Here is a 19018-nt window from a genome sequence, read left to right on the forward strand (position 1 = left end):
CGCCTGCCTGCCTCTTGCAATATTCCACAATATCATTGATATATGGAATTAGCTGAACCCTACCTGGAGGGCCATCAAGAGGTTCTTTTTGGAGGAGCTTGGAAAGACTCTTGTGACTATTTGCATGCAAAAGCGACAATACCTTCCCCACATAGCATCTTCAGCAGCATTGGTAAGGTTAGTGCAGCAATCTGAGCCTGTCCCTGACCAAGAACTCACACGAGAATCAAAACAGGGACAACCTGCTGTGTGTGTGGGAAACACATGTGACACGTAAACTTTCCTGCCACCGCTTTAAATGCAGAGACCAGTTTAAGTATTTTATGATTGAAAGTTTTGTGTTCAAAGTGGTAAATGTAGAGTAAATATTAATAATTCAGATTTCTTACGATATAGCAGCGAGGACAGCGTTGAATGATTAACTATGATTATATTATTAATTCCAACAGTTCCAGAATGCTAATGCCATCTTCAAATCCAAAGAAATATATTCAAATCATTATGGCTTTTATGCTTTATGTAAAACAGGACATGATACTATGTAATGGTAGACTTTTTTATCCAAAAAGGAGTGGGAAATACACTCTCCCTGCTCTCTGAAACACGTATTAAGGATTAATTATACATTTATTAATGTGACACAGAATATTTAGACATTCTAAACAGGTCTATTGTTTAAAATTTGGTACAGACATTTTCTATGAGGGAATTGTTGTGGACCGTACTGTGAAGGCATGAAATATGAACAGTTAAGAGTTAAGTGAAGTCACCCAGAGGCATTCACAGACACTTTCAGGGCAGAAGGCAGAAAGGGGAAACTTGACTACTGCAGCTATGAATCTGTCAAGTGTCTTTCTCAATTGTATGAAAGTGTATTGGATAAGATAGCCATCTTGGTCTCCAAGAAATAAATAAATGAAGTGAAATTAATATTTGAACTGCACAGGAAGTCCCTGTCCTGTGTAACTGAAACACAGGCTGCTGTTTGCCCCTGTCTGTTGTGCACTGCCTGCTCTTTCATCCATTGTTTCCCCACTTTCAGCACTGACATGTCGATAGAGCAGAGAAAGAGAAGCTGCCCCTGGTCGGCTGTAATTGACGGCTAGTGGTCACGTACAGGGACCACTGTACGTGACTTTTTTTTTCTTTCTGTCAAAACTTCTCCATGCTCTGCCACTGAGATTGTCTGAATTATTCTGACATAACTCAATAGATTGGGCAGTCCGAGGCTTTCGTTAATCCATACTGTCAAACTTAATTTTCATTTGATTTAGTTTCACGAGGAAAGATTAATGCAAATCTCATGACATCTACTTTGCAATTGTCCAAGATTTAAACAGTAATCTTCAAAAATGTCCATCTTCTTTATAAAAGACAAAGGTTGTTGAGCCTTAATGTTTCTGACTGAACTTTTTTGTTTGACTTTTCAGTCTAAAAAGTGTGGCTTTTCATAGCATAATGCTTAAACATCAGCTACAGTATAGTATGCAGCTGTACAAGCTGGTGTTTTCTTTTAAACTCACTGATGATGTCAGCATGCATACTTTGGTAAGCAAAACTTCATTATGGATCATAAGGTTTGTCATGTTCATCTATGTTAACCGTGTTAGCATGCTGCTATTTGCCATTTAGCTCAACAAGCACTGTACAGCTAAAAGAGATGAATTTTTTTTTATTTCATTGGTTTTTGCCACTGACTCGAAATCAGAAAGTTTATGAAATGCATTGATTTAAATATTTTATCTTAATGTAGAAGTCAAAAGAAATTATTTTCAAATGCGAACACCCTAAAATAATTTGGGACAACGGTCAAGTAAGAGAAGTTTTCAGAATATGCCTCTGCATTTTGGAAGATTCTTATTCAATTAGCAGATCAATTGGTGACAAGTAAGGGGGCCAGGATTAGACATAAAAGGAACATCCACCTGAGGTTTAGCCATTCCTAACAAGGATGGGCGATGGCACACCACTTTTTGCCTTTCCAAAAAAACATTTCTCCATTGCAAAGAACTTTGGTCTGTCAGCGTGTACATTGCATACCATTGTGCACAAATTCATGGAAGTCATTGCACAAATCTTTCTGGGGAAAAATCAATTTATAAAAGTGAAGGACGAAAATCACTGCTGAATGTGTGTGACCTTCGAAATAGTCCCATTGGCTCCGGAGTAGCTTGGAAAACCATTTTCATTCAACACAGTCCAATGCTGCATCTGAAACTGACTTCCAGTGGAACAAAGGCCGTTTCTCAACTCTGCTCAGCAGCGCCACTGAGTTCTCTGGGCACAAGTTTGCATCAGGAGCCTCTGCCAAAGATGAGGGAGACGATCCAGGCTGTTGTCAGAGAAATGTGCAAAATGGGGGCTCATGAGCTGGATAACTAGCATATGTGTGAAAATACTACTGATGGAGAGGTGTATACCAGAATCTTTGAGAGACATTTATGCTACCATCTTTTTCTACGAGGTCGATAGTTATTTCAGCAGGACAATGCCAGAGCTCCTTCTGCTCAAATTTATAACAGCGCGGCTTCATAGACACAGCGTGGGTGTGTGCTTGACTGGCCTGCCTGCAGTCCAAATGCATTATGATTAGGGGAGAATCAGACAACAACAACTTTGAGTTTTTATCTATTGAGTGTTTAAAGCATTTGATTTGTCGTGTAACATCATTTTTACTAATGTACTTTTTTTTAGGAACACTCTATCATAAGTAAGTCACAAGTATTACACCAACAGATGCTAAGATATTAGGATTCAACAGTAACTGACTTATTGTGAGAAAACTTTTGTATCACATCACTCTTTTAAACCACAGCAATTTATTCTTGCTTATTAGGAACAACTCAGTGCTTTAAAAAAAAGGTGTTTTCTCATGTTGTAAAATATAACACATTTGTAATTAGAATTAATTAGAAGGTTAAATTAGACCAATCTGGTGACAATGAATAATACTGAGGCTATGAAATGAAAGCATTTTGCTGTGAGCTACTAATTTTTTTTTCCATTTAGTTTTGGTTAATTTTGTTGTGTTGCCATGGGTCTCCAATCATCAGGCCTTAAGGAATTTTTTACCGGACTGCAGGTTGTCCAGTAAAGGAAGAAACTAAGCAAAAAGAACCCTTGAAATAAGCAAACAATGCTAATCAAATCAAATTAAAGTACTTTATTAATCCCGCAAGGGGAAATTCTTTTGATGCAAACAGTAAGCACACATAAACCTCGGAGTGTTGATAGACTCAGATCTGACTTTCAGCAGCCACATCAAAGCTGTCACCAAGGCAGCTTTTTACCACCTCAGAAACATCAACAGAATTAAAGGTTTCCTCTCCCAAAAAGACCAGGAGAAACTCATCCATGCATTCATCTCCAGTAGACTCGATTACTGTAATGCTCTTTTAACTGGACTTCCCAAAAAGAGCATTAAACATCTGCAGCTCATCCAGAACGCTGCTGCTAGAGTTTTAACCCGGACTAAGAGATCTGAACACATCACACCAGTTTTAATATCTTTACACTGGCTTCCAGTCAGTCACAGAATAGATTTTAAAAGCCTGCTGATGGTTTACAAATCCCAGAACGGTTTAGGCCCAAAATACATCTGTGATATGTTCAGAGAATATAAACCCAGCAGAGCTCTTAGATCCAAGGACTCAGGTCAGCTGGTTCAGTCCAGAGTCCAGACTAAACATGGAGAAGCAGCATTTAGCTGTTATGCTGCTAACAAGTGGAACAAACTGCCAGTGGAGATTAAACTTTCAGCAAATGTAGACATTTTTAAATCCAGGTTAAAGACATTTCTGTTCTCATGTGTCTATGCATGAAATATCTTTTAACTTATCTAGACTGTTGCCTGTTTTTAAATTCATTTAAATGATTTTATTTGTTTCTTTTTATATTCTTTTATGTATTTTTAATGCTTCTTGCACTCCCTGCTGCAATGCTTTTATTTTATGTAAAGCACTTTGAACTGTTTGTACATGAAATGTGCTATATAAATAAATTTGATGATGATGATAAACCAAGTTATACTATAGACAACAAAAATAGAGAATAAGACGAAGAAATATATACATAATGGAAAAATAATCTAAAGAAATATGCATTCACAGAATAAAGTAATGTGATTATGAAACTGTAAAGCAATATGATTGGTGCAAACCAATATAAAACTGTGCAAATCAATAATAAACAACAAAATAAATGGTAATTGTTGTGTAATGATATTGAACATTTGGTGCCTTGGTGACATTGAATGGTTTGACACCCTTTTCACTAAAACAGCTTTCCTGCAGTACCAGAGGCCAAAGTTTGAAGACCCTCATTCAGGACGCAAATCTTTTTTTTGTGACAGCGCCCTTTAAAGGTTTGGATGGCAGGTACCAGGGGCTAGTTTAGGACCGTGGGCTCAGGAACAGAAAAAGGGCAGTTTTCATTACAGCAATTCCAGGCCCCTAGTTTTAGACCGTTATTCCACCCAAAAATACCATTTTCTCCCTCACAGCTCAACTTGCAGTTCTTTTTAGAGTTGTAATTTGGGCAGTTTCTGTAAGTAGATATCTATCTAACACTATGTATATTTTATACACATCAGAGGTAGCAGCTATTTGGCATTAAATTACTGATGTAATAGAACGTATACACTAGAGATATTGAAACGAGAGAATGGGTAAAAATGAACATAAAATTCATCACACAGGCATCAGCTGTTATATAGAGAAACAGTAAATGGGAGGAAATTGTTTTCCTGAAATGTTCTTTATGAGAGCAGAGTTTCCGGAGTCTGTTGAAGAAAAGAATGTGTCATGTAGGGGATGTGATGGATTGTCCATGATTGAGAGCTGCTGGTTCAGTGACCTCTAACTGTCCCCAGGTTAAGCCCAATGATTTTACCAGCCTTTCATCGGACTTTATTGATCCTGCTGGTGTCCCTGGCACTGATGCTTCCCAAACAGGCCGCAACATAGCAGATGACACAAGATCAAATCATATGCTGTGGCTTTTTCAGTAGACCTCAACCGGATATTTGAACACGAGATTTTTTTTTTTTTTTTTGATGAATAAATATTTATCAATCGATTTTCTGAAACAGCTTTTTTCCTGTTAATTCAAATTCAAATTCAATTCAAAAATACTTTATTTATCCCAGAGGGAAATTAAATGTTGATTTAACTCAATTAAATCGAGGAGTTATTATAGATGCTGATGGCTGTGGGCAGGAAAGATCTCAGGGTTGCAGGGAAGGCGAAGACAGAAGGCGAAGCTTCTGATACTGGACGAGATGAGAGAGCACACCCTGCATGCATCGCCAGTCCATCACAGAACAAAAGTTTCTGGCGTCAGCTCTTCATCAACACATAGGCTTTTGCTTAGAAAAAAAAAAAAAGAATTCCATTCACATATAGAAACAAACACAAGGGGGCAGATTATAACAAAACAAATTAGTCTGCACACTAGCCTCTGGTGATTTCTATTAAAGATAGACCTGCTCACCCTCCTGCAGTGAGAGGAATTATATGATAGCAACAGAAAGTTCTCAATTTAAAGATAACAAGGTTCGAACACATTTTGTTCAATTTGAAAAGGCTAAATGTTTCATCTAACATTCCAAATAAACACCAATACATGTATGGTGAAAACAGCTGTTATAATGTATAGTTATCAGACTGTCCCGGGCAAGTGAAATACCACAATCAATGGCTTTATAAACCTAGAAATGACCTTGATCGAGTGAGATCTGAAAACATTCTGTCGATACGTGATCCGTTTGTTGACCTTTGGAGACCTTTTTTTTGTTGTAGAGGAAGTTTTTCTGCCATTTTGAAGGCTTGAAATGAAACACCTTTTCATAAACATGCTTTTTATGGTTTTGTAACAAAAACAATTGTTTTGCCCTTTTTGGTTTAGATGGGCGGAACAGAGACGGACCCGCTCAGGTACTCCCGGATAGGTCGGAGTGTAAGTTGTAATGTAGCCTGCTTTTTAAATAGTAAGCTACGACAACAGCTCCACTCTGGGTCAAAAAAACATTGTTAACCAACAACTTTTTTTAACATATTAAAATCAATTTTGTGGGCAACATTAATTTCTTATTAGTATATTGAAGCTAATTATATAGTGACAGCTGCTGGCAGTGCTTGTGTAGGTGGATAGTTCTGTGCAATTAAAATAAATTAGTAGTTCACACAGATTTTTATCAGGTTTTACGTCAGTGTTGGTGAGAGAGATGCTAATTCCAAAATATTTTCAACCAAAAACAGCAACTTTGTGCTGTCCATCACCTCAGATTTGGTGTGTAATATTTAATATCCTGCCAGCGTTGGTGCATGTGAATATCTGACGCATCAGTTGGAAGCACTGCTGCATTCATGCGGCGTCCGAAATCTCTCAGCAGCTGCGTGGCCTCATGCTTTTGGAGGTGAATAAGTGGACATTCTGAACACAGCCTTTTTAACAACCACTTTTCTAACCTGTGATTATGTCCGTTTTTTTCCACACAATGTTTGCAGGAATGTCAAAAAAATTTTAAAACATTTGTGACTGATTTGTGGGGGGTTTTTCTCCTTAATTTTACAGCTTTTCACATGTGTGTGGTTTCAGAAACCCATCTCGTAACTAAACTAACTTGCCTGCTTGAATGTTTCTTCCAAAGATCACAGCTGACAAGATATTAATTAGAGGAGGGTTGTGAAGAGGATTTACTCCTAAATGGGTTTTTTTTTTTTTTTTTTTTTTTGCACGAAGGAGCAGCACAGGCTAAGCTATCAATGGATATGAGATCATGAGATTTCGGCTCACAATTTGAACTAAGTTAACTGATTAAGGATTAGCTCTTTAGCTGGGAGGAAATTTCATGACAAAGGGTAGATGATCAGTTCTGAAACTGAGAATATCCTCATTTTAAGTGAAATGATAATGCCATAGGGAGCTAGTTATGTAAAAAGTGTGGCACTGCAAGTTCCACTGTAAACTGTCTACTCTCCTGTGGGACCAGTAAAGATGTTTGTATTCATCCTCAGGAAAAAGTTTGGATAAATGGCTGGATGGCTTGCATTGCTTTCTTTTTTTTTCAAACAGGCCATTAAGGGCCTGGCTTTTGTGGTGTTGTAACACTATTCATAAATTATGCAAATTCATCCACAGTCTCTCCATTGTGAAGCCCATCCCAGAAGGGTCAGGGTTACGCAACACCCTGCATATTCTTCCTGAGTTCTTTTGAAATACGAAAAAAGGAGGCAATAAACCTTTGAACTCAAACCGCAAGAGGGGTTTGTGATCCTGTTCTTTTTTTTTTTATCTACAGACAGCTCTGAAAAAGAAAAAAAATCTTAAAAGAATAAGTTAGTATTTTTCAGATTTCAATCACGATGGTTATGGCAGATGTGGCCTAAAGGTAGTGTAGCTTCTGCATACAGTAGTTCTGCATTGCATCATTATCTTCAGATTGCTTGGCCACTATTTCCGAGTAGATATGTACAGATGTGGGCGTTTTTCAATCAGGAAGCGTTCTTCAATCACAAGATGAGGTTCGCAGATTAGAATGGAAGCACAAATCAACTAACATTAAGGACAAACCGTGGCTACTTAACAGAGTAGAGAGTCGCGAATGTTCCCCCGCGAGGGCAGGCACAAGTTGTCTGCTGTGTGTGGCTCCCACTGGCAGACAGACACCACAGAGGGGAGGATGTGAAGAAGCACAGACTCTGTGCCAGTTATTTCTCAGGGTGACCATTGTACATGCGAATAAAGCTGAGATCACAGCACAGATGTTTTTAACGTAAGTGAGGGGTGGTTTTGTCAGAGGATGCTGCACTTAAAAACATCAGGATTTTGCTGGTGCATAGCTTGAGCCACACAATGGATGAAAAGGGACCAGACCCCAGTGAACAGTGGGCCACTATTCATTCTCAATTTCAGAGTCGTTTCATGTGAATGAGAGCAGCTTTCCGGGAATCTGGCCGTATTAGAAGGCAGTAAATGTGAACACACACTGTGCTGCTGCTGCCATGTTTTGCTACATCTGGTTTACTTGAGATGGTAACAAGCTCTGTTTATACACAGCGAAACTGGTTTGAGGTGGGAATGTGTATTACTATCTTGCCACTCTGCAAAGTCTGTCTTCACGTTCACAAAGAAATTACAACTCTTATCTGTATAGTTTTGCAAAGACTATCCATGACGGAAGAGCTTATTCTGAATAATCTTCTCTTAAGAACTAGTTATTGCAAAGAGTGATTCTAGCCAATTGTGTCTTGGGATTGAAGAACATCCATCACGTTTCCTTTCTACAGAGAACCAGCACTCGTTTTTTCTTCAGCCCCAGCTGATTATAAATCATTACCTGTCCGTCAGTAGCCTTCATGTAAAGTGGTGCATCATACTGATTAGTTACTCAGAAGTCACTCGTTACTTTACCATTACCTAATCATTCTGTGTACCTTTAAGTAAACTGAAATCCCCTTTAAAGCGTTTGTTTGTAGAAATCCAAAGATCGTGCGTGACTCCTAAATCCTTCATTAAGTGTTTCAGAGCAGGCTTTCTGCATATTAAGGCAAGATAGATTTTAGACTTTTTAATGCCTCTCGTGATTATATTTAAGACCAACTTCATTATCACACAAATTACCACAAAAGCGTGTACTACTCAGATTTAGGCTTTGCACTGTGTGACTGGTACTCTGTTCCAGAGTGCAGACAACATTACCTTCACTTTTAGTGGAGCTGTGGAGCCGAATGTTGTTCTGGGATTCTGTTGCTGTGGTTATTGCTACAGTTTGCCTTCTTCTAACACAGACTTGAACCTTGAACTGTTTCAAGTAGCACAAAAACCTGGAAATCGCCTGCCACTCATCCTTATGTTTGCACTTCCCAATGATGTCGATGGGTTGCGATGAACATCACACCAAAACAGAATCTTGTTTAGTTGCTTGCTTTGCTTTTTGAAAATTGCTGAAAATCGTAAATCTTTTTGTTATCTGTGGCATTTCAAGACTTTTTAAGAAAAAAATGGATTCATTCATTTCAGTTTAAAATATGGCAATGTTTTTTATTTAAAAAAATAAGACACAAAACGATCTTTCTCTCTTTTTTCATGCATGACTTTCAAAGAATGCAGGGTTTTTTATGCTTCCCATACTCCTATGAGCCAGAAATAACAGATGTGAGGAGACATAATGACAGTGCTGATGTTCCACCTGTGTTGTTTTTAATGCACAAAGCTATCCAATTAGTTTTTATTGCTCAAACGTAATAAGAAAAAAACTGAAAGCACAGTAAACTGCAGCTATAAGAAGAAAAGTTTCCGACTGAAGTAAAAAAAGTGTAAAAGGTACTGGGTCATACAAGGGATGAACCAGTCTCCTGTCTGACAATCATGTGTATAACTGTCCCAGCAAACCCCTTCAGCCTTTAACTATGTTTATTTATTTTTTTTACCCTTTTGTGACAGTTGCACAAAGTGCTGGGTGACAATATGTCTATATGCAGTCGTTTCCTTGTCCATATGGGTGAAAACAAATGAATAGAGTGCCTGTGACAGTGACATGAACCTGCATGAGACCGCATTGAATAGTGGTCTTGACAATGGACTCTTTTGACTCAGAAAGGTTGAGCTGACATGGTCATAACAGTGCTTTCCAGATATAAAACTGGCAATATTTTTACTCTGGCACCTGGGCAGTTACAATTGTTGTGGCTGGGCGGCCTCAACAGATAACCAGGAATAAGTGGTACAAGTAACCTATCAAATCATTATCATTTTTTTTTAAAAGAGAAAAATTTCTATCAGCAACTGTTTGATAATAAACTTGTTATGGCTATATAGATATGTATGTTTTTTCATTTTTCTAACAATTCATTACAGACACAGATTGTTTTCTTCTTCTCAGTCAAATTTGCTCACAAAAAGTTGAACATAAAATGTCTGCTCCTCCCCTCAATGCCCGTAGGCTGCTTTATGTCAAATTTTCCTGCCGCTATACCTTTATCTAATCGATCCGTTCCTTTAATATGCTGAAGGTGAACCTGCCCCTTTTGCTGATCTGATCATGAAGAATGTACCGCAACAGAACCACAAGCATATATGTGTGTGCAAACTGAGCAATGAGAGCGGAATAGCAATGTCTAACATTTTCAATTCAATCTCAAGTAAATTCATTCTGTTTGTATTGCACCGATGCCTAATACAACTCATCTCCACGTACTTTACAAAGTATGCTGTTTCAATACAAAACCAATTTGATGCAGACAAATTACATCAAATGAATTGTGTAATCCAATTCAACAGATCCTATCAAATATCCACTTTGATTCAACCCTCCGTCCTGACCTCTCACAGGGTCACACTTCTTTACCTCAACACGAGTGACCTTTCAGTAACAGTGTGTGTCCCTCCCTGATGAACTTTTTTTCTTCATTTGAACCGCTTGTTCGTTTGAATCTAATCTTCGTTTAAACTCACAAAGAGAACTAAGAACAATGTCAAGCTGCAATCTCTACTCTTGTGAGTTAGCAACACAGCATAGCATCGGCTGATGGAAAAAAAAGAAATTCCAATATCCCCAAGTCCCATATGCACAGAACAGCTTCTCTTATACCAAATTATGCCAAACTGACAGAGAGGCAAGGTGTTTAACTTGGGTGAGCACGGCTTTCTGTAGATCAATTGTAGCTGCTAAGGAGACAGTTTCTTATTTCACAGCAATCAGGGAGGATTTCACACCAGTCACCGTAGCTTGAAAAGCAGAATTGAATTTTTGGCAAATATCATAAATGTGCACCACTCACTGGGGAGTGATGGGAGTCTCTTCTCTTCAGCCGCTCCTCTTTGTGCTGTTGCCTGATAAGACATGTGTAAATGTCCTGCCTCCTGCAGGTTTCATTAAGTGGCAATTTCAGCATGCTAAATTTGAATAATTGCTAGCTTCTGTGTCGCTAAATTTGCAAGTCATTTTGGATTATTGTGGATAATTTTTTATCTTATTGCATCTTAATTAAACAGAGGATGTGTCTGAAACACGTTGTAAATATGCTGTGCGCTGTTTAGCTAATGCTGATGGGTTATATGAAACGGCAATATTTTATATGAGTCTGATGCCTGGGTTATGAAATCCTATAAGATGTGATGCTGATATCCTGTTTTTGCTTTTCAGCTTCTTTTCATCCTCCCTTCTGTCTGTCTGGCTTATTTACCGGCTTGATCTGTCACCAGGCTGCAAGATTAGTAACCACCCCAAAGGGTATGTTCACGGACTTCTGGGGGACTAAGTCGGTGTGATCGCTTCCTCTCAAGTCTGTCCTATCCCTTTGAACGCATTTTATCTTCACATCTCTTTTCTCCCCTGCAAAATTAACACTCACGGGTTCCTTTGACATAAATTAGCTATAGGAAGGTGCTTAAGTAACTGGTGAAGCATACTTAATTTGCTATACATTAATGGTCTGAAAATAAGAGGCTCATCAAGCCTTTGAGTAGGCTGATAGTAAGCTTAAACCAATGTAATCCAGACAGTGATGAGTGGCGACACTGACATATTAGTGGAGTCAAAATGTCACCTTCCCCCTGAAGTACTGCAGCTGATCATCCATAAAAAAAAATGCAGATAAAGAAGATTAATGAAGGAAAGAGGCACTGAGCAACATCTAATTCCGTCTGATAATCTAGATGATTGAGAGAGCAATGTGGATTGGTTCAGTTCCCTTTGTGCTATGCCTGGAAATAGCACTCGTGTGACACTTGGCTCCTGTGGGCTCAGGATGCTGCAAGCCAGCATTAAAATATGATGCTTGCTGTCATGGCTGTGCACTCTGTTGTTGTTGTTTTATTTTTTGTTGTTTTTTTTTTTTTGTTGTGGAGGAATCAGAGCAGGGACTCATGGTTCTACACCCAAAGGAGAGTAGATTTCATATTCCACAGTGAAATGCCTTCTGGCACTGTTCCGCCAGTCCTTGATTTGAGTAGACAGGAGCTGCTGGGGAGGATGAGGGATAAAAGAAGCTGAGGGAAAAAAGTGACAGGAGCCGCAAGAACAGAAACAGAGTCTATGCTGTGTCAGCACTCTAACATATGGGAAATGGAACACTCAGTGTGGGGTTATACTAAAGCGGAAGATGCACGTCTTGCTAAGTTAACACCATGAAAACTCATTTATGGCTTCATATGATTAAAGTGTATTTCCTTTTGCATTTGAAGCAGAGTTGTGTGTGGAACTTATGAGCAGTCACGGTCTTCCCTGCAGTAGACTGTGGTCTCTTAATTTGGAGAGTCAGAGTTTAACTGTGCTGGAGTTTAGCCCTTTATTGGCAAAGGCTTGTTGCTCAAGAGGCCTGACTCTGACTCGCTGACCCCATGGCCTCACTAAGTGTCAGCAAGAAACTGGCAGAGCTGCCGTTAAGAGACCTCATCGCGCAAAGCCCCACTAACTTGCTGACTTTGCAGACGAAGAGGCAGAACTGCAGAACCGGTGACTTTGGCTTTGAATATATTTCTTTTAAAACTTGATTCTGCTCTTCTTGCATGACTACTGAAGACAAGGACAGTGTTCCAATTAACTGCCCAAGCCAAGCTGTATCCATAGCTCGATTCAACATTACATATTAATAGATCTCCATCAACTGAATGAGGAAGAACTTGCAGTCATAGTCAATGTGTAATTAAGGCCATGACTTCCACATATACAGTTTTCAGGACATATATACGTTAATAAGGATTACACCCATTATGACCTGGAGTAACATGTCGTTTTACCCTTCAAGCCTGGAGTGACACACATGTCACATCAATATTTAGATTTTATTTTATTTTTTTAAGTATTAAAATGGGGCCCTAGTCAGTAATCTACAGTAAAACATGAAGGCCTAATCTCTGAATAGGTTTTTGTCATGTTCCTTCAGAGGCTGAAAATAAAAAGTTTAAGTAGATAGTTTAAATTTTTCCAGAAAACGCTCAAGTTTTAGACAGCTGTTTAAAACAAAGCCTTAGATCTGAATGGGTATAACTGCTAGAATGCCCTGTTAACAATAAAAAGCAGCACTTCCTAAATGTTTCAGTGTGTGGCCCTTTATAAGGGGGCAAAGTTAGATTTGTTACCTTGAACAGTGTTTTCCTTTTATATGTAAAAAAAAAAAACTGACTTGGGTAATGCAATAACACCGTAGGTTTATGTTATGACCGCCAGACTCCCCAGAATGGTAACTTTTTGGGGAATTTTTTCTGGCTTGGTGATTTCAGTTCAATTAAACTCAGTTTATTTATATAGAGCCAAATCCCAACAAATGTCATCTCAAGGCACTTCAATTATACAGTCCAATTCAAGTTAATTAGAGTCCATTTCATTGTAATCATAATCCAATCAAATCCAATTAATTAAATGAAAAATCTGTCCAATTTCTTTCCGGGCTAAGGAAACGAACAGATTGGACCAAAACTTGCACGGAGTGCAAACCATCAGATTGCACCCCGTCCGAAGCATGCATGAGGCGACTGTGGAGAGAAACGACTCCCTTTTAACTGGAAGAAACCTCTGGCAGAACCAGACTCAGGGAGGGTGGCCATCCACTTGGACCTGCTGGGGTTTGAGAAACAGAAAAGAGGAGATAACAAACATTATAACACCATTCAAAGGATACCTGTTGAGACAGAAAAACACAAGTTAATGACACCAATAATGCCAAATGTACATAATGTCATATGAGGAAATAAAAGGGGGAAAAAAGAGAGCAAAGTGAGGAAAGGTGTGCCTGGGTCAATAGCAGCTTAACTATGGGATGTTTCAGGATCACCTGAGTGATGCCTAACTATAAGTTTTCTCAAAAAGTAAAAGTTTTAAGCCTAATCTTAAAGTTAGAGACTGTGTCTGCTTCCCAGACATATGCTGACAGCTGGTTCCACCAGAGAGGGGCCTGATAAGTGAAGGCTCTGCCTCCCATTATTCTTTTAGAAACTCTGGGAACCACAAGTAAACCTGCAGTTTGAGAGCAAAGTGCTCTGTTGGGGAAATATGTAACAATGAGATTTTTCATATATGATGGACCTCGGTCATTAAGAGCTTTATATGTGAGGAGATTGTATCCGGAATCCATCTTTCAGAGTCGGCAGAGTTTACTCAACGGTCTCCACCCCCCTCTAACCCTTGAATTGTCATTTGTTTCTTGAAACGAAGCAATTCAAAATACATAAATGTCAACTCTGGAAACATTAAGATTGCCCTATACTCTTCACAGTCTTATGACCATCAGCCATTGGATTCTATCAGATTGATATCTTGGGGAGTTTGGAGGCCGGGACTGCTGTTGCCTTGTTGGGATTGTGCTGTGTTAGCAAAAAATGATTTAGTAAGTGGCAACTGTCAACAAAAACAGAAATGTGAATGCCAGGCTGCAGTACATTGCACTGTAGATGTGTCACTCCTGTCACCCGCCAGAAGTCGCAGTGCTGTGGTTGATCAGTGTGTGTTTCCATGAATTCTAAAGACAACATTTTATCCAGTGAGCTGGGTTGAAAAGGGCCATTAAGTTGAACCAAGACCTCTATGAAACTTCCACCCTTCCACGCATTCTCGATGTGAGCTTTATCCTGTTCAGGGTTTCGCTGTAGATTGAAACCGATCCCAAGTGTCATTGGTCCATCGCAGGATTTGTGCTTATAAATTGGCACCTGAGAGTATGGAGCAAGTCAATTTTGATGGATTTGAAGTTTTCATGTCCCTCAGTTATGAATCAAATGAATTGTTCTGGTTCCATGTAGGTAACAAACGACTATGGAAACAGGAGCATTCAGTTGCACAAATAAATTTATATTTTCACTATAAAGATCAAATTTCAAAAAAGGGATCTTAGATGGAGTTTGTTAAAAGTGGCTGTGAAAAACTGCACCAGTACTGATGTTCTGTCTCCTCCTGAAAAGCAAGAAGTCAACGATCAGAGAACTGGAAGGAGCATCAGCATGTGGAAGTTGTATTTCCTTTTGCTTCCTCTCACACATGACTGCACTGGTAGTTTTTTTTTCAGCGAGCTATGCATTTGGGGCCCTGATCTTGCCCTAGCTTTTTTTTTTTTTTTTTTTCAGATCCTTTTTTTTCTCAAAACCTCAAAGAATTAATCAGCGTTTTTTATAATTCGGCTGCTAATAAGTCGACATGTCTCCTCCTCCCTTTGACCTGAATGCAGGAACAGTCTTCCTCCCTCTTTAGTTAAGATTGCCATGGGAACAGATCAAACACATGCCCTCTGTACCCGAGGCAATGAAAAAATAAATCAACAAACAAATTAATGAATAATCACAAAGGGGGAAAAAACAAGGAGCCTTTAAAATAAGTGTGAGAAACGCATTTATCTGCGCAGTGTTTCTCAGACTTTTGTCTTTGTGGTAATCCTACGTGTATTTTTGGAAACATTTTGGGTCCTTGATCTCATTACATTTATGTTCGTTGTTCTCTTTTTTAAGATTGATATAAAAAGGCTTGAGTGGGTTGACTTTTGATTAGAAGGTTTTGTGTTGGTTATATAGCGTGCATCATTCCCTACAGGCGAGTTGCATTTACACCAACAATATAAGACTAAAAATACCTCATTGTTGTGTTATGTCCTTGCTGGAAGTGTTAATTTTCTTTCTTTCTTTCTTTCTTTTTTTGATTCTGCAGTATTCATGAGTTAAGAAGAAGAAAACAACTCATGTTTAAATTTGAGTTGCATACTGATTCATTGACCCGAGCTGTTTGTGGCTTATGTCTCTGCTGAGCCATGTCAATCAACTTTAATTGTGAATTTAGTTCTGCGTCTAATGTTGACTCGGAGGTCATTAATTCAGATCAAGGACACCTCAGTAATGGACTTGTGCTCTGCACATACAGTGGCTGTTAGTTTGCAAACAGCTTAGCAAGCAGCAAGTGTTCCCTTTGCTTTGATTCGATGCTAAGTGCTTCATCAATCACAATCTCAGACAGATCATTAGAGGCTTCTAGGATGACAAGACCAGCCAAAGCATCTACAGCAGATTGCTTCAGACCTCCCCTCAAACCTTTAATTACAACCAAGGTTGGCAGTTATCAGAGACATACAGTGATAAGTGACTCACTCAATATCAGCCATTAGTGAAGATAACTTGTTAGAGTCAGAGTTTAAAGTGACTTGCATCACAGTTGGCTCAAAGCAGCTATTTTGAATGACAGACACTCAGGACGATGCATTCGACCATTTACCCGCTGTACAGTGCAGTGCTTTATAATAAATTAACTGTAATTGATCGGATTTATGTGGTAGGAGAAATGTAGGCGGGTCTGTCAACGTGCTCTTAAACTGGCTACCTACCGGAAAAAAATGAGAAATAGCAGCGATGCTTTGATTTTACTCTTAGAGCGTTTTTTGGTTCGGTTCATTTTCACACTGCACTTTTAAAAAGACGCCTGGACAATGTAACGCAGTTACAACAGCTGCTCGACTGCTGCGGTATTGCCCGAAATGAGTACTGACCAGGAATGAAAAAAAGCTTGAGGAGGAAGAAAAGACAGCTCATCGATTGGCCAGGACCGAAAGCAGAAAACTATCCCCTTCACAAAAAAACAAAAAAACAATGAAGTAACACCAAATTTATGCAGTTTTGGGGCTTCTGTTTTTACTTTGGTGTTCAAACCTAACTGATTTTTCACAAGAAGCTGTCCAGTATGAGCAGTTTCCCGCCATAAGTGAAACGCACCACAGCTCAAATGAGCTTTCATACCTGCCCAAACGAAGCAGGCTATCTAAGGGAAACAAACTCAGGTCTGGTGTGAAAGTTCCCTAGTTAACTGTTAATAATGCCATTATGAGACATTTCAAGTTATTTTCTGCAAATAAGATGATGCAAGTGTTAATAGTAGCCTCCTGAGTATTAATAGTTTTCTTTTAATTACATTCCAAAGCACTTGTAACATTCTTCTTCAGAATTAGTTACTTAAAATTGTTTATAAATGTCCATCCATCCATTTTCTATACCAACCTTATCCTGTCGAGGGTCATGGAGGGTCTGGAGCCTATGCCAACAGCCATTGGGTGGGTACACACCCTGGAAGGGTCCACGGTCCATCACAGGACCACATAGAGACAAACGAGACAAAACAACCATGCGCACTCACGTGTTACACACTACAAGACCTCACAACCATTCTCTCTAGCACTGATGTACGTTGGTTAAAGTAAGCATAACATTAGTTGTTGTTTTACTGCAATTCCACCTTGCACTTAGTTTTAACCCTTGTGTTTTTCCATGCAGTTAGTTTTACCATACATGTGATTTAATAAGCTAAAGACAATTGCATTAGCCTGTAGTCGTGGCTTCAAAGTGGTATTATGCCATAGACTTGATTATGCAAACAGGCATATTTTTGTGCCTTTCTTAATCACTGCCAGATTTTGTTGCAAAAATAGCAGCACCTTTGTTTGACGATTCATGCTGGAGGGCTGCACTGGGACTGAGACGAGTCCTGCGGGACCCAGCGCGACTCTCACAGGAGCAGGTGGTATTGGTCAGAAATCCAGCTGGAGCTGCTTGGAACCACATTGAGAGTCCCATCTCAAGGCCTTAACACGTTCTTTTTTGTGTATTTATTATCAGTTTCACACATATTACAGCTGCCTGTCATCTGGCTTGAAAATCACAATATGTAAGAGTTGATAGATGCAAAACACTTTTTGTTCCCGCCATCATCAGATACATCGCTGCTACATCCAGCCACAAACACGGAAGAAAATTGGGTCAAATAATTGTAGATACATTATTAAAAATCAGTGTTTCTGAATGCCTTATAATTTTAAAAGATACAATGATGCTATTACTACTATTTTCTGTATATAGTCTTGTATATAGTAATGAATGCCATTATTAGTGTCTCGTAAGGGCTTCTAAGAGTATTATAACCCATGAACTCCGTCTTTCGTATAAAAAAAACCATAATATAAAGTGTTACTGTTAAGCTTAGCTTCAGTTTCATAAGATCACACTTTTCAATTTATTTTCATGTAGATTTAATTTCCCCAGAATGACATGCAGCGACATCTAGCGCCACCATTGGGTCAAAATACAAGTTTCTCTATATCGTCTGTGTTACTTTTTATGAGTGAAAATGTTTGAATGCTGAACAAGTTAATGTGATAATGATTGGTACTATGGTCACTATTTTACTCTGACACCACTGTGCTATAAGCTGACTTACTGCTAACAGAGCTGTAGCCAAGGATAAAGGGGTAAGACCAAAAGGCACAATGATTTGCTAAACAGAAAGATTATCTCATTATATTGACAAGTCAGTGTTATTTTATCATTTTATTATCAACTATATATTAAAAACAAGACAAGACCGGATTATCTCACAGAAGTTTGTGTTATTTCTTGACATGCCTACTGAAATCCATAATAGAGCGAAAAGGTTGGCTCACATGCATTTCAGTGAAATTAAAGGATAAAAATAACTGTATCCTTAAAAGACCCTTTTTTAATAAACTGCATCTCCTCAGAGTCCACGATCAGACTGCTGCAGATGCACTGTGCAGCTCCCAGCGAGCAGACTCAGTCAACTTTACCTTGAAAAAATAAAAGCTTTAAATAAGAATTTGTTCACCGTGTACTCATATTGTCGGCCTAACGTGCCCTTTTGTCCTTGCTGCCCACCTGCCTAATGAAAATACTGTGCCGTGCCAATGCAACACCTTGGGGATGGTCGGTAATGTGAATGTTTATGTGTCTGTTGTGCCGTAGGACAGTTTATCTTCCAGATGAGTGGCGGGGTGATACATATCAGAGAAGACAGACATCAGCCAGAATCACAGGGTAGCTATCCCAGTCCCTTCACCTTTGTGTGCACCGACCGGCAGAGGGGAACCCAGAAAGAACATGTCTAGACATATTTTCCTCACACGATTCCCTCGTGAGTTACTCTGGAGTCCAAGTGCCCCCTGCTGAGCAGAAGGTAGAAAAGTCCCTGAGCAAAATGAGTTTCAGGGTGATTTCATTTCAGCTTGAGCTTTGTCATCAGACAAAGTTTGTCTACACA

This window comes from Odontesthes bonariensis, chromosome 2, assembly GCF_027942865.1.
Source record: "Odontesthes bonariensis isolate fOdoBon6 chromosome 2, fOdoBon6.hap1, whole genome shotgun sequence".
NCBI lineage: Eukaryota > Metazoa > Chordata > Actinopteri > Atheriniformes > Atherinopsidae > Odontesthes > Odontesthes bonariensis.